Here is a 13,698-nt window from a genome sequence, read left to right as displayed (position 1 = left end):
GTTTGCTGACTCCTTTCATAGTTTCATGTTAGGGTAACATTTTCACCTTAATGTTAATTGTGGGGAATCAATGGTCCAGAGGTATTTGAGCTAAGAATGGAAATTTTTGTATGAATTAAATGATATCTTTTTGCATACTAACTAAAGACTTTGGTCAGTTATTGTGGGTCTTGGATAACTGAGAGTCTACTCTCCTGCATCACTTAGGGTGGCCATAGGAAACAAATGAACCACTCAAATTAGTGTAACTGGAGGAAAGTTTAATTAAGTACTATTCATAAAAGTACAGGCAGGGAACAGGAGAACACACAAAAAAATAGGGTGGAAACCCAAGATTAGCAAAAACAGAGATATAACTACTGCAAATCCTGAAGAATGGGGGAAAAGAGTAGGTACCAATAACCCAGAACCAGAGATGCAAAGAGAAAGTTCCCTGGAGAGGCACAGTGACTTCTGTGTGAATGACAGTCTAGACAATCTATACATTTACTGTCTTCTTTCCCTTCATGCCCACCAGTGCACCCATTCATCTAAACACAACTGAAGGAGCATATCAGGGAGTCTGCAGATGCAGTTCTTTTATTCAGCCTCCCAGGACAGCGAGTAGTGGAGAGAAGGGAGGAGAATAGGCATGGGAAGTGAAATAGGCAATATCCAGCAGAGTAACTACTTCTTTGTTAAAAACCGTGCCTAAAGCAATGATGTGTTGCTCAATTTGTCTTTCTGTCATTTTGAAATATATTGTACACACACACACACACACACATGCACACACCTTGGTGCATCCCAAAATGATGTTAACATTCCATTTTAAAAGCTGAAGATTGATAGGAGGAATAAACATACTCCCTAGAGAGAATTCAATTTTCACTTTTATGGAAATTACATTCAGTGTTAATTCATGTGTTTAAGAACTTGTGTGAAAAACAAAACAAAACATTGCCAAATTTTTTAAGAGAGGAATATTTATATACACATTTATATACATATGGGTTTCCCTGGTGGCTTCACAGTAAAGAATCTGCCTGAAATGGAGGAGGTGCAGGAGGTGGACTTTGATCCCTGAATCTGGAAGATCCTCTGGAGAAGGAAATGGCAACCCACTCCATTATGCTTGCCTGGGAAATCCAATGGACAGAGGAGCCTGGCGGGCTGCAGTCCATTGGGTCAAAAAAGAGTCGGGCTTGATTTAGTGACTAAATAGCATGTTTAGTGACTAAACAACAACAATATATCATATATATGATATATATATATATATTCACACATTATGTAGATATATGTAGATATAAATATAGAGTGTGCAAAAATTTAATTATGTTCCTACTATGATTTTTAGGTATCCATTTTCTTAAATGAAATATAAACATCAAACAACAGCTTGACAAACTGACCACTGAATTTTTATCTGACATTTGGTAGATACAATTTAACACTTTTTTTCACTTCTACAACATATATTAAACAAACATATTAAAAGTCTACTATGTGCCAGACATTATACTATACTGATTTATTTCTAAAAAAAGTAAAGTGAGTACTCTGGAGTTACTTTCCAGGTTCAGTGGCTGGAGGTGGAAAGTCAAAGTATTGGCCTGTACTTCATAAAGTAGGATTTGATAGGCAAACCTAGAGATAATATGCATGTGTGTGAATGCCAGAAAATGGAAGTAAACAACCTGGTAAATTAATCCTAATTTAGTCATAATTTGTCTGTGGGAATTCAATCACTATAGTCCTTGTGTGATTCCCACCCCCTATCAGGAAACTTTTAAGCTATAAATGTAAGGAGATATTGAAGTCGATGAGCTAGCATTGTGTAAAATCACAATTCACTCCACAGGAGTGAGTCAATAAAACACGGAATAAAAAATCTCTGTGAAAGGACGTCAGTTTACGGTTGTGGTAGTGACAGGATAGAATAAGCCAAACAACAAGTATCAGATACTGAGTTTTGTTGTTGTTTTCCAGTTGCTTATTCATGTCTGACTCTTTGCAACCCCGTGGAGAGTAGCATGCCAGGCTCCCTGTCCTTCACTATCTCCTGGAGTTGGCTCGAGGTCATGTCCATTGAGCTGGTGATGCTATCCAACCATCTCATCCTCTGCTGCCCTCTTCTCCTTTTGCTTTCAGTCTTTCCCAGCATCAGGGTCTTTTCCAATGAGTTGGCTCTTCATATCAGGTTACCAGAGTAGTGGAGCTTCAGCTTCAGCATCAGTTCTTCCAATGAATATTTAGGGTTGATTTCCTTTAGGATTGAAAGTTTTGACCTCCTTGTGATTAGGTTAAAACAAAACAAAAACAAGCAGAAAATCTGAACATGTGAAAAAAATATTGCAGAATTTCTAGCCTGATTTTGGGAAGAAAACCTATCATCATGAAGGCATACAGAATATATAAGAACACCAAAGCTCCATATAACCTAAAGTATTCATTATAAACAAGTGATTTTTTGTTGTTCTGTGGCCCTTATGAGCCAGAGTCAGAGGTCAAACCCAACCCATATGGATCTGGGGTCTTAAAGCTTATTTTAGAGTGAGGAAGTCAAATCTATAACTGACTTCTCCCATCCTTTGGACATAGTTCTTTTATCTATCCTAAGTATTCATATCCTTGATGGTCTTGGGACCCTTAATCTTCAGATAAGTTTGGAAGCAGTACTAAGTGGAAGAGATCTTACATTCCTCTAGGTACTCAGCAGAAACAATCAGACTATCTCTCCAGAGAAAGACATATCAATCTGTGTTTCTAGGAGGAACCCAAATTTAATGTTATTGGGCAATTGCAAGCAACAATAATGAGGAAGCTTATGACTAAAACAAAAGGGAAAAAAAAAAGTATGCCAAAACTAAACAAATTACGCTCATATATCTATATTATTAACAGAAAAATGGAAGTCAAGGCAAAGTCTGTTACAGATAAAGGTACTCGTTACTTGAAAATGATAAGTTGTGAGTGAAAAAAAATCACAATATTAATTACTTTTTTCCACTGAGTAACATGGTCTCAAAACATATAAACAATGATAAAAAAGAAAGTGAAAGTGTTATTCATTCAGTATGTCCAGCTCTTTTGTGAGCCTGCTAGGCTCCTCTGTCCATGGAATTCTCCAGGCAAGATTTCTGGAGTGGGTCGTGTTTTCTTCTCCAGGGGATCTTCCCTACCGAGGAATCGAACCCAGGTCTCCTGAATGGCAGGCAGATTCTTTACCATCTAAGCCACCAGGGAAGCCCAATCTAGAAATGTACTGCATAAAAATCTATGAGTAAAAACAGCAAATAAATAAAAATAGGTTATTGTTTCACTGAAAGCAGTACTTGCAGCACAATTTAAAGCTTTTCCTGTATGTTAAAACCAGTCAATTCTAAAGGAAATCAGTTCTGAATATTCATTGGAAGGACTGATACTGAAGCTGAAACTCCAATACTTTGGCGCATCTGATGTGGGGAACTGACTCATTGGAAAAGACCCTGATTTGGGGAAAGATTGAAGGCAGGAGGAGAAGGGGACGTCAGAGGATAACTTGTTTGGATGGCATTACCAACTCGATGGACATGAGTTTGAGCAAGCTCCAGGAGTTGTTGAACGATAGGGAGGCCTGGCGTGCTGCAGTCCGTGGAGTTGCAAAGAGTTGGACGTGACTGAGTGACTGAACTGAACTGTGTGTTACAAAAAGGAAAGAAATAAAACTAATGAACTAAGCTTCAGAACAAAGTCTATGAAAGAATAGCAAAATAAAATTATGTATAAGGAAAAAGTATTAAAGTTGAAGGCAAATTTAAATGGAACAGAAAGCAAATATATATAGGATGTACAAGATTCAAAGTAAATTATTTGTTGGTTAGCTTTGGAAAGACTAATAATATTGACAAACCTGTAATAAAACTTATCAAGAATTCAAAAATGGAAGACTTGAAACTTCTCTGGCAGACCAATGGTTAAGACACTGCACTGCCACTCTTAGGGGTATGGGTTCCATCACTGGTTAGGGAAATAAGATCCTACATGCCTTAGCGCAACAAAAAATAAATAAATAAATAAAATAAGAAGGAAGTCCTTTTGATGCTACTCTGGAGCATTGTCCAATGGGCTAATGCAAGGGTATTTAATTGGTTAGAGGGATATGCCTTTGTTTGACTTCTACTTACTATTGATTAGGGCCCAAATTGTGAAATTATATGTTAACTTACAAAGATTTTTCCCGTAGAGGTTTAAATAATTTCAATCTAGTAGAAAAAAACAAACACAATGGTTATGGTTTTATTATCCTGTAGGAATTAGCCTGTTAGTCTCTAGCTCAGCAAACATTTCGGTGTTATTTTCTATCATTTCGTTGAAACCCAAGTTCCCTCATTATTCACTTAAATAAATATTTGATACAAGTCCATTAAAAAATAAATAAATAAAAATGGAAGACAATCGTGAACAGAAGTCATTGCTCCAGGTATGTAGTTAATGAATGCTTAATAATATAAGGGCAGTAACAATTTTATGTTGTTACATTTGAAAATATTGATGAGATGGATGTATTCCATGTATGCAATTGATATTTCATTAAGTTTTTGACTATGCTCTTTTCAATAAATGTTGTTAAATTATGTATACACAATTCCATGTATACCCACCATCCATCTAACAATTCAAACATATATATACACATATATTCACTCAGTATGCACACACACTTCTGTATAACATGTATATATACATATATGTGTATATACATATATAAAATAAAAATTCAATCCTGACTTTTATAATATACCATACACAAAAACACAATTCCAGATAAATTGTTAATCTAAATTGAAAGATTAAAAAACAGGTAAATAAATAAAATTTCTAAATATAGGAGAATATCTTTGTTTTGGGGGTAAGAAAAGTATACATAAATAGAACCCAAAAGTTTTAATCATAGAATAAAATATTAATACATTCAGCTTGTTGAATTTGTTGTTGATGATCAGTTGCTCAGTTGTGTCCTACTCTTTGCAACCCCATGGACTGCAGCACACCAGGCTTCCCTGTCCTTCACCATCTCCTGGAGTTTGCTCAAACTCATGTGCATTAAGTCAGTGATGCCATCCAACCATCTCATCCTCTGTTGTCCCCTTCTCCTCCTGCCTTCAATCTTCCCCAGCATAAGGATCTTAATCGATTTAAAAAATATCTCACAGTCTGGTTCTCTTTGATATTCTGAAATAAATATTTGTATTTTTAAGAATATCAAGATAATGAAGAACCAAGACAGACTGAGGAAAATTTCAGGTTGAGAACATTAGTGATATGACAAATACATCTCATGATCTTCAGATTGATAACAGGCCAAATTCTTTTTCTTTTGCAATAAAGGCAATAGGGAGACAAATGGCAAAATTTGAATAAGGCTTGTAGATTGGATGATATTACTATATCAGTATTAATATTCTGATTTTGATAATCCTATGGTTAAAAGAATATAATTATTATTAGAAAATACACTCTGAATTTCTTAGATATAAAGGGACATTGTGTATTTAATGTATTTTCAAGTGATTCAGAAAAAAATAATGTGCATGAGAATGTTGGGGGGCAGTGAGAGGGAGAGATAAACAGAGCAGAGTTAGTGGAAGGGAAAGAGAAACTGGAGAAAAATATACTTAAGTCCTTGATATTATTTTTGCTACATTTCTGTAAGTATAAAATAATTTTAATATACTTCCAAATAAAATGTGAAAAATTAAGATTATGCTCATCACAAGACACAATATTAACTTCTAGTGTTAATCATGGCCAGTGCTAGCAATTACTTGATATGTTTCTAATACTTTGGCCACCTCATGCGAAGAGTTGACTCATTGGAAAAGACCCTGATGCTGGGAGGGATTGGGGGCAGGAGGAGAAGGGGACGACAGAGGATGAGATGGCTGGCTGGCATCACTGACTCGATGGACATGAGTTTGGGTAAACTCCAGGAGTTGGCGATGGACAGGGAGGCCTGGCATGCTGCAATTCATGGGGTCGCAAAGAGTTGGACATGACTGAGTGACTGAACTGAACTGAACTGAATAAATATGCAGTATTACCTCATAAACTTCTCTAAGTGGAAATAATAGAAAACTGAATTTGCAAAGAATTTTAGCCTTACCTCAATTTTATAAGACACATGATATTCAATTTGATTATGACAATAATTAGGTTAAAAATTATGTTCATACTGCATATGACATTCAGTGAAGTTTTTTTGAAATGTTACTACCATACTTAATAAATATTTTACTAAGAATTCCTTGTATGTAGTAATTATACTTGCTAAAAATTATTGGCTGCATATGCATATTCTTAAGTATGCCTATCAGATTTCAATTGCATGTGCAGTCTTGTAAACCTCAATTACTTGTCCACTGTAGTACATAGAAACCTATATTTCTGGCTTGTGTCAAAATAGTTGACATCTGGCAACAGTGAGCTTTCATTTTTCCATGGCAACAATTCACTGGCACATGTGTTCTCCAGTTAGCCTAGGTCCCTGCCTCACTGTTTTGGGTATTTCACAAATATTCATTTCACATGCCTTCCTGCCCTTCGTAGGCATTTTAGTTTGTGGTTTTGGCCTGAATCTGCCCTTTGAGATTTCATGGATATAAGAAATCATTTTTCATATTTTCCCCCATAGCTAGTATAAAGTAAAGCTTCAGTTCAGCTCATGAAACAATATTATTGCACCCTGCAAATTAAGGAACTTTTGAGTCAGCCCAATATGAAGGTATGGAGTTTGGCATATCTGAATCTCAGTTCCCAGCCTGAAGGGCCATCATTTCTTTTTCTTGTATCTCAGTTTTCTCATAACAAAATGAAGATAAACATGCATACTTATGTTGAGAGTAAGGTAATTGTCTGACATGTAATAAGCACTCAAATACAGTAACTACTTCTTTTCCCTCCCTCCATAGTATACCAGTGCTTTCCAGACATGTCCTCCTTTCCAGATATATTCCTCTCACTAGCATTTCCGTATTTCATATAGGGAAAAAAGACATTTAATTTAGTTAGTTTTATAAGGATCTAATAAATAGAACTCCTATTACTGAAGTGTACATATCAAGTATAATTAGATACTACCAATTTCCTACAAAATGACAACAATATACGTTTACATAGCTTTAGAAATTAGACCTAAAACTCAAAGAGTGAATGCAGAATGCCCACTTTGTAGTACCCACAGTCCCATGTCATATTTGGTGACTGGTCTTGTCCTGTCACAATTACTATGATGCTCTATTCTCAGAGTAAATTGTGAGTGTAATTATATATAGAACCATGTTCTTCTGATAGATGGAAGAGAACACATTCTCCTTCTAACACATCAGCTTATCAGCTCATGAGCTATTTACTTCTTGGGTTTAATAGAAGCAATTGTTAGAAACATTAGACTCAATCCTACATCATGCACAAGGGGAGTGATCTTATTGTCTTGTCCTCATTTGAATCCCTAGGCCAGACGTGGTTCCTGGGACATAGTTGATATTCAACGGTTATCCATTGATTAGATGAATGAATGAAAATAGTGTTATAAAATATCCATTTTATAAACAGTTTAAATGGTTGTGATTACAAGTATCAGAAAACTCCAGTATGATAGAAATCAACAATACCGAACTGTTAGCTCACAATATAATGACTTTAAAGAATGGGAGCTCAAAGGTGAATTATCTCATATGTTTTCAGCAGCCCATGATTTTCTTTCCTTAACACTGGAACTTTTTTCTCTGGTTAGCTCTCTACAGTGGGTGGCCTCTTGGTTGCAAGGTTTTATAAATCACATGCAGCATTTCAGTGACCGAGAGTGGAAGAGCAATCTCCTCTGTCATGTGTCTATTTTTAAAAGAAATTAAATCCTTTACCATAAGCCCACATCTAGGCCTCATCTTACTTCGCACTGATCAACACTGGGCTATGTAATCAGCTCTACTAACAAAGAGAAGGGGCTTTTCCATGATCAACTTAGAAGAATTAGACAACTCTAAATTAAAGAGGAGGTTAGTTCACTTTATCTGAGATAAAGTGAAGGCACAGAATGTCTAAATAATACTGGAGTTTTGTAAGGGGAAAGGGACATCAACCACACTGAAAAAAATGTTTTAATCAGAAAATAGATTAATATTTCTTAAAATTTAATTTCTCTGAAAAACAGATTATTTTGTTCAACTGTTTAAACAGTAGATTTCAAAGGTAGTGTTTATAAGTAATAGTATAAATTTTTCTCTCCATCCAGTTTTCCTGAGCTGTGACCTCTTATAGTAAGAGCTGGAAAAAATACTTTTAAACAAAGTTTACAAGTTTAGTCCTGCCTAAGCACAATAGTCATAGGTATCAGTTGCACATGTTTCCTAAGAAGACAAGATATTTACTTAAAGCTTCCTTGCACTGCCATATAAAGAGCATATACTATAATTTTACGATATCAGTTCCCCATTTTCATAGATGAGGAAACTGAATATTAAAAAGCCTATTTACTTTTCAAGGTTATATTGCTGAGAGTGATACAGTTAGGTTCAAAGACCAGACTGCACTGACTCTGAAGTCTAAGGTGAGCTTCCTCTAAATGAAAAAATGTGTACAGGAAAACTCTATCTGTCCACTGAAGTGATTTCAAAAGGAAATAACATTCAAAAGAATTTCAAATAAGGGATATTAACATTTCAACAATTTTCATGTTATTCAATAAATGTTTCTTCAGCATACACTCCATATCCAAAATACTGGAAAAGAAAAACTCAGCTGTATCTTCCCTTCTATTGTGAAGATGTGGAATACATTATTTTTAAAGCTAGAGATCATTTCCACTGTAGTAGATAAATCAGTGGAAAGTGTTGAAAGAAATATACATAGGGTCATGGGCAGAGTTCATTATAATGTCATGGACTAAATTTTATCTGATAAGCTTCATAGAAGTAAAAAGCAGAAATCTAAATTAAACCTCAAGACTAAATAGAATATCTATTGGTTTATGTATCTATGTAAATTGTGCCATGTTTTCCCTTAACACTCTTTTTTTTAGATTTCCACTTTTTTTTCTAGATCTTACTTATTTTAATCCAAGTGCCTTCATCAAAGAAAATCTCTGAAAAAGAATATAAAATAACTTAAAAATAATTAGCATACTAAATGGAGATGTTAATTACCAGCAACTGATTTGCTTCCATAAAATATAGGAACTACTGTTTAAACATTAGTATGGAGAAATATAAGCGGAGGAAATTTAGATAAAGGGATAAGTAATTCACAGAAAAGAAAAACTCTATGGAGAAATTTAGCATCTAAATAAGTGTTTAATCAGGAGAATTTAATGAAAGCAATGATCATAGAGGGGATATATGAGGGGAACATGGCAACCCACTCCAGCATTCTTGCCTGGAGAATCCCATGGACAGAAGAGCCTTCTGGGTTATAGTCCATGGGGTCACAGAGAGTCGGACCTGACTGAGGGGACTTAGCACACAGCATGCACACAAACATATATATATACAACAGGCTCCTCTGAGAAATTTCATCTTTGAGTATGCACATGGATATTCACTGCAGTATTGCAAATGATCAAGAGCAAAAACTGAGAACAATATAAATATCTTTGTGTAGAGGAATTATTCAATCACATGCGGTGTGTTGAGAAAATAGATTTAGAAATATAGTGCTGATAGCTGGCAGCTGGTTGCTGACAGCTAGGACCTGACAGGTCAGCCGTACTCTCTAGTGAACATGAAGAACTTTCAGAGAGTATGAATAGTACTCAAGCAGGTTACTATGTAACAGTGATGAATCAGGAGAGAGATAAGGCCACTCTGAAATCACCACAAACGAGACAGAGCAAGTACATCGTGCAACCACACACACAACTAAACATCCTTGTTTTTTGAATAACTGATTTACTAGTTATTGAAATAAAATTCTATACTCTCTAGGAACATAAAGAACATTCTCATTCCACTTTAACCCTCCCACCTCCTATATAAAAGATAAAATTTACCCGGGCACTGAATTGTCTCTTCATATTTTGACCATAACCAATTCGAAACGGGTCATTGCTATATTAGAACTTTCTCAAAGTCATTTAACACAAGACAGGCTGAGAGTCCCTCATCATCGCTATCTCAGTGCTGTGTATTTACTTTAGCCATGGCACTTCTCACATAGTTATTATTACATTTTTGTGTTTCTGTACCTGCTTGTCTTCAAGACTTTGACCTCCTAGAGCCAACAGACTCTGTGTTGGTTGGGCATTTTGCATCCATCATGATGACCAGCACATATGCTCAAGAAACATTTTATTGATTCATTGGTACATTGATAACTAAATAAAAACAATCACTGGGAAGCAACCTATGTTTCATTTAGTTCATAAAATGTTGTATACAAAGATTATAGACTTTGGCATAAAAATTATAGACTAAGGAAATGTAATTTTCTTGACATTTCCTACCATTATGTCAATTCCCAGCCTCCCTTAATTCCACAAAAAGAAGAGAAAAAAAATGAAAATTGAAGATAAATATCTATTTATCGATTTTCAAGCATGCAGCTTCTATTTGCAACTTGCAGAGCCCTGTTTTGAAAGTTGTGTGCGTGGTAGTGTATTAATTATGGGGATTATGAAATCCGGAGGCTTGATGTGTTAAAACAGAAAAGGGTTTTAAATCTACGGGAACCACCTCTAGATTTTAATGTGAAATAAAGTTTCTTGCATCGACCCTGCACTAATGAAGATCAGAATGCTCTCTTAGTGTGATCAGAGCTACTCCCATGTTGATTGCCTCTCAGTGAGTTGAGAGGAAATGAAAAAGCAAAAGCATCGATTTTGAAGAAATTTCTTGTCTTGCAAAGCACATATTACCCAAATAGATTTACTCTTAATCTTTTAATAAACTGAAACAGTTAGTGATTTCTGCAAATGGTGCCTCAGTCTAATCTCACAGAGGACTCTACAGTTCTGCAGTGGATTAGGAAAGTCTCCCATCTTTCAATATTTGTCTTTGTTCCTTTGAGCAGCTGAATTTAATTCTTATTATCCTCAATGACAAGGCAATTTCAGATGATGAAATTTCTCATGTGAAACCTACACCTTTCAAATAATAAATCACAATTTCAAATTGGATTTGCGTGTGTGTGCATGTGTGTGTGTGTGTGTGCATAAACACACAATTCACCTGAAGATGACAGTTTGATTTGTGAACATATAATTCATTTAATAGATTAAAATGTTTTTAGCCAAAAGAAATGAAGCATCATTGTTTGCAAAGAAGGTTTCACTTGGTATTATCTTCAGGTTCATAATAAGAAATGAAGTAGCAAGAGTAAATACAACAACAACAGAACAAACAGAAAACAGCCTCATATTCTAACGTGTGATATGTCAGTAGTTTTAGTTGAGTTGGAAGACCCCTCTCGCATTTACCCAAGTTCAGATGTGCACACTTTCTATCCTCTTCCTGATTGCTTTCCACCTGTGAAATTTCACCTTATCCATTGATTCATTCTTAACATTTCTATTAGAACGATCTTTCTAAAATGCCATTTGCGATAAAACAAACATGTGATTTGCCTGCTTAAATCTAAAATGTTAAAGCTTTTAACCATGTGCCAGGCATTATTATAGATGTCATGATCTATCTCTTTTTTTTATTTTTTTAAATTACCACTGTGTAGATGTGGCTCTTCCTTCTTAGTAAATGAGGAATCTGAGATTCAGGACAGTTAGGGTGATTTATAGAAGGTCTAGAACAAGATTCCTCAACAGCTGTATAATTGGCATTGTAGTCAATTATTTGTTATGAAATACTAGCCTATTCACTGTGTAGAATGTTAGCAGCTTCCCTTCCCTCTACCATTCTACGCCAGTAACTGGCCCCTGACCTCAGGTGAGAAGGCCAAAGATATATCTAGACAATGAGAAATGCCCTCTTGGAAAACTGACAAAATTATGATTGGGAAAGTTAAGAATCACTGGCCTGTACATGTATCTCTTTTATAATAATGTAATCCACATAGTTTAATGGCCTCAGGATTGTGTGCTTCATCATTCCCAAATATTCATTAATTCATTCGTTTCTTGACTCAGTTTTCTGGAATATGTTTAAGAACTTGGACTCATTGCCAGTCTGCCTGAGGTTTTATCACAGTTCTACTATTAACTGGCTTTATCACATTGAGCAAGTTCTCAACCCCTCTCTTCTTTTGGTCCTTTACCTGGATTTTGGAATGATAATCCCAAATAATTCATAAGTGTATTAAAATCACCCTTTCTCCTTATAGAGATCACTGCATGGTTGTCACTAGTAGGATGGTCCAAAGTTGTCAAATTCCACGAACTAGTAAGCAAAGATCCACTGTCAAATATTCTCCTAAGACTCCTTAGTATTGTCTTTCTCTGCAGTACATTGTGAACCATTTTCCAAAAAGTTGAGCGAATACTTGTATTGGTTTCACCCTGCTCCTGATAGGTCTTCAGCTCTTCCTGAAAGCAATTATTTCTTCCTTATGTCTTTTATTTTTAAATTTTACTTTATTTTGGTAATAACAGTTAATATGAGATACACCCTTTAAACAAATTTGCCTTCCTCTCACCCTGAGAATATAGCCTTTAAGACCTCAGATCCATATGAGTTGGTTCTCTCATAAACCTTTCCCCTGTTCAAGCCCTGATCTCTAACCTCTGACTCTGGCTCATAAGGGCAATAGAACCTAGAAACACTTGTTTGTAATGAATATTTTAGATTATGTGGAGCTTTGGTGTTCTTATATTATATATGCCTGTCTGTTTATAGGCTTTCTTCCCAAAATAGGACCAGAAATTTTACAATATTTTTTCCGATGCTCAGGGTGTTGTTTAACTTACCTCTATTTTTCCTTCTTCATTTGGTTAGCTCTGTCTCATCTTTCAGTTGTTAGCTCAAATCCTACCTTCCCAGGAAGTTCTTCTCTACTTCATCCTAGTTTGTAAAACTCTAATTATCATTATGGGGACAGTTTTTTTTTAAGAAGTTCTTTATTATCTGCTTTCCAGAAAATAAATACAAGTTTCCTGAGTACAGAGGAATTCTACTTTGTTCTTTGCATTGTCAGTGCTTAGAATGTTTTCCAGCACTTGGTGCACAAAATATACACAGTGAATGAATGAAGGAAAGTTATCTATTGTAACGCACTTGCCAGGTGTAGTCCAGCAACCTGTGCCCTTGACAGCAGCCGGATTTCTGTAATAGTAGGGGCATTACCCTGACGAGCAAGTGAATGGGGGAGAAGGCTTGCTTTCAGCAAGTCATTTTTTTTTTAACTTACTTAGCCAAGAGTACCTGGCCTTCCTGTCCTTATTCAAGGCTAAGCCTATGTGGATATCAGGCCGAGCAATTGTGAAGGGGTTTAATTTGGAATTCTCTCCCATTTCTGGATGCTAAAACAGAAGAGCTACCCAATCTCATAAACAGCAGAGTTAGGAACAAACAGACATTTTTAACAACAACAATTGTTTATATACTAGGTTTGCATTGAAACAAGCACATACTTTTTCTGAAAGTCAGTTGTCGTACTTTGTGAGGGTAGAGGTGAATTCTGCACTTTAGTTTTTTAGACGGCTGACATCAAACAAAATACATCCAGAGGGAAGTATTATTTCAGTTCTAAGCATGTGGGAAGCGGAATTTAAATCTTTACTATGAAAGACATTTT

This window comes from Bos indicus, chromosome 18 (genome assembly GCF_029378745.1).
Source record: "Bos indicus isolate NIAB-ARS_2022 breed Sahiwal x Tharparkar chromosome 18, NIAB-ARS_B.indTharparkar_mat_pri_1.0, whole genome shotgun sequence".
NCBI lineage: Eukaryota > Metazoa > Chordata > Mammalia > Artiodactyla > Bovidae > Bos > Bos indicus.
The sequence above is the reverse complement of the archived record's forward strand: the minus strand, read 5'-3'. Positions refer to the sequence as shown.